The sequence below is a fragment of the Cryptomeria japonica genome, unplaced genomic scaffold (assembly GCF_030272615.1).
Source record: "Cryptomeria japonica unplaced genomic scaffold, Sugi_1.0 HiC_scaffold_723, whole genome shotgun sequence".
NCBI lineage: Eukaryota > Viridiplantae > Streptophyta > Pinopsida > Cupressales > Cupressaceae > Cryptomeria > Cryptomeria japonica.
The window spans coordinates 1-3,634 of NW_026729502.1; the positions used below are offsets into that span (position 1 = coordinate 1).

General features: G+C 64.7%; 1 non-coding gene across 1 annotated transcript; it reads right to left on the reverse strand.

Annotated features, from left to right (window-relative positions):
* Positions 1-3,207: 3,207 nt before the first annotated feature.
* On the reverse strand, positions 3,208-3,326 carry LOC131872676 (5S ribosomal RNA). Its single transcript, XR_009370789.1, has one exon. It is a non-coding gene; the product is annotated as a 5S ribosomal RNA (ribosomal RNA).
* Positions 3,327-3,634: the final 308 nt, after the last annotated feature.

A 3,634-nucleotide genomic window follows, 5' to 3' on the forward strand; every position in this document is an offset into this window, starting at 1 on the left:
CTTTTTCTGGAAATTAGTGAAGGCAGCGCATCAAAGGTGCGCACCTCGCTGCCCACCACGGTGCGCAACGCCGGTGGGCACCCGGGAGTGCTTCGAAGTGTGCTCCAAGGTGCTGCGTGCACGTTGTCGGAGCCCGGTTTGCCCCGGGTGCGCACCTCGCGTGCACCTTCGTCGGGGTGGGCACCTTGGCTGGGTTTGCCCCGGCTGCGCTCCGAAGCGGGGTTATTGGAGCGCCGCCTCTTTTTTTGTCGGAGCGTTTGGTGGGGTTTCTCGCATTGGCTCTTCCGAGGCCCGGTTGCCACCCTGGCGCGCACGAAGTCGGAAGTAGGGTTAATTGCCCGGGTGCGCACCTTTGCCAGGGTGGGCACCTTACCTGGGCTGCGCACCAGGGCGGGCTCAAGATGGCACGCGCGTTCCGTTTTTTTCACTATCTTTCAAAACGGAAATTTTAAAATCTCCTTTTTTTTTTGCCTTTTCTGGAAATTAGTGAAGGCAGCGCATCAAAGGTGCGCACCTCGCTGCCCACCTTGGTGTGCTCTGAGGTGCGCACCCGGGAGCGCTACGAAGTGTGCTCCAAGGTGCGGCGTGCACGTTGTCGGAGCCCGGTTTGCCCCGGGTGCGCACCTCGCCTGCACCTTGGCCGGGGTGGGCACCTTGGCTGGGTTTGCCCAGGGTGCGCTCCGAAGCGGGGTTACTGGAGCGCCCCCTCTTTTTTTGTCAGAGCGTTTGGTGGGGTTTCTCGCATTGGCTCTTCCCAGGCCCGGTTGTTGGGTGCGCTCCCACCCTGGCGCGCGCGAAGTTGGAAGTTGGGTTAATTGCCCGGGCGCGCACCTTCGCCAGGGTGGGCACCTTGGTGCGCACACCTTGGCTGGGCTGCGCACCAGGGCGGGCTCAAGATGGCACCAGCATTCCCTTTTTCTCACTATCTTTCAAAACGGAAATTTTAAAATCTCGTTTTTTTTTTGCCTTTTATGGAAATTAGTGAAGGCATCGCATCAAAGGTGCGCACCTCGCTGCCCACCTTGGTGTGCTCCGAGGTGCCCACCACGGTGCGCAACGCCGGTGCGAACCCGGGAGCGCCCCGATGTGTGCTCCAAGGTGCGGCGTGCACGAAGTCGGACCCCGGTTTGCCCCGGGTGCGCACCTCGCGTGCACCTTGGTGCGCACACCTTGGCTGGGTTGCGCGGCCTGGTGGGCACCATGGTGCGCACCAAGGAGCGCTCCGAAGTGTGCTCCAAGGTGCGGCGTGCACGAAGTCGGAGCCCGGTTTGCCCCGGGTACGCACCTCGCGTGCACCTTCGCCGGGGTGGGCACCTCGGCTGGGTTGCGCGCCCTGGTGCGCACCAAGGAGCGCTCCGAAGTGTGCTCCAAGGTGCGGCGTGCACGAAGTCGGAGCCCGGTTTGCCCCGGGTGCGCACCTTCGCCGCGGTGCGCACCATGGCGTGCACGAAGTCGGAGCCCGGTTTGCCCCGGGTGCGCACCTCGCGTGCACCTTCGGCGGGGTTGCGCGCCCTGGTGGGCACCATGGTGCGCACCAAGGAGCGCTCCGAAGTGTGCTCCAAGGTGCGGCGTGCACGAAGTCGGAGCCCGGTTTGCCCCGGGTGCGCACCTCGCGTGCACCTTCGGCGGGGTTGCGCGCCCTGGTGGGCACCATGGTGCGCACCAAGGAGCGCTCCGAAGTGTGCTCCAAGGTGCGGCGTGCACGAAGTCGGAGCCCGGTTTGCCCCGGGTGCGCACCTCGCGTGCACCTTCGCCGCGGTGGGCACCATGGCGTGCACGAAGTCGGAGCCCGGTTTGCCCCGGGTGCGCACCTCGCGTGCACCTTCGCCGGGGTGGGCACCTCGGCTGGGTTGCGCGCCCTGGTGCGCACCAAGGAGCGCTCCGAAGTGTGCTCCAAGGTGCGGCGTGCACGAAGTCGGAGCCCGGTTTGCCCCGGGTGCGCACCTCGCGTGCACCTTCGCCAGGGTGGGCACCTCGGTGCGCACACCTTCTCAATGTTTTCTTGCCTTTTCTGGAAATTGGTGAAGGCAGCGCATCAAAGGTGCGCACCTCGGTGTGCTCCGAGGTGCGAACCCGAGAGCGCTCCGAGGTGCCCACGAAGTCGAAAGTCGGGTTAATTGCATTGTTTTCCCCGGGTGCGCTCCGAGGTGCGCAACATCGGCGCGCACCAAGGAGGGCTCCGAAGTGTGCTCCAAGGTGCGCACGATGGCGTGCACCTCTGGTGCGCACGATTCGGAGCTCGGTTTGACCGGGGTGCGCACACCTTGGCTGGGTTGCGCACCTTTTGTGCGCTCCAAGGTGCGCACGAAGTCGGAGCTCGGTTTGCCCCGGGTGCGCACCTTCGCCAGGGTGCGCACCTTGATGCGCACGCCTTGGCTGGGCTGCGCACCTTGGTGGGCGCCATGGTGCGCACCTTTCGTGCGCTCCAAGGTGCGCACGAAGTCGGAGCTCGGTTTGCCCCGGGTGCGCACCTTGGTGGGCGCCATGGTGCACTCCGAGGTGCCCAAGATTGGTGCGCACCAAGGAGCGCTCCGAAGTGCGCTCCAAGGTGCGCGCGAAGTCGAAAGTTGGGTTAATTGTCCGGTTTGCCTCGGGTGCGCACCTTGCGTGCACCTTCGCCAGGGTGGGCGCCTTGGTGCGCACACCTTGGCTGGGCTGCGCACACCTTGGCACCCGCGTTTCCTTCATTTTAAATTTTTTTTTTTTACAATCTCTCAAGTGGGAAATTCTATAATCTCAACTTTTTTTGCCTTTTCAGGAAACTTTTGAATGGAGCGCATCATTGGTGCGCTCCGAAGTGTGCTCCAAAGCTCTCTCCAGCTGCGTGCACCTGCCCCGGCCGCGCACCCGGCCCCGCCCAGCTTCGCTCACCTGTCCCGGGCGTCTGGTGCGGAACCTTAGAGTAAGAAACATCACCGTGCACCTTGGCCAACGTGCGCGACTCGACCGAGCGCGCACTGGCCGAGGTGCACACCGATTTCACCTGGGTGCGCGCGCAGCACCTCGGGCGCACCGGGGTGCGCGCACAACGCCCGGGTTGCACCGTGGCCTGTGTGCTCGGGGCGCCTCGGGTGCGCGCTCGGTGTCGCCCCCCGCGCGCGCGGTAGTGCGGGCAGCGCACCCCGGCCCGGCCCGGCCCCGACGAGAACGCAAACGGGCAAAAGGTTTATTCAAATAGCATTGCGACGCCCGGCGAAAAACTAAAAAAGGGTGCAACACCGGGACTTCCCGGGAGGTCACCCATCCCAGTACTACTCCGGCCCAAGCGCGCTTAACTGCGGAGTTCTGATGGGATCCGGTGCACTAACGCTGGTATGATCGCACCCGTTATGAGCTTGTCGCAGTGTGTACTTAGCAAACCGCGACCCACGTGCGAATCCACCCCGGCCACCCACCCCCGTCGAGGTGCACACCCTCCCTCGCGAAGTGCGCCCCGTTCGCCAAGTGTGAGCCCTGCCCGGGTGCGCGCACCTTGCTAGGGCGTCGGGTGTGCACCCGGCCCGGCCTACGTGCGTGCACCTGGAGGGGGCGTCGTGTGCGTGCAGTGTCCCGTCTGCAACGCGGTGCCCACACACCACCTCGGGCGCAACGACCTGCGCTCACATGTGGGCCGAGTGCACCTTGGTGCATGTTC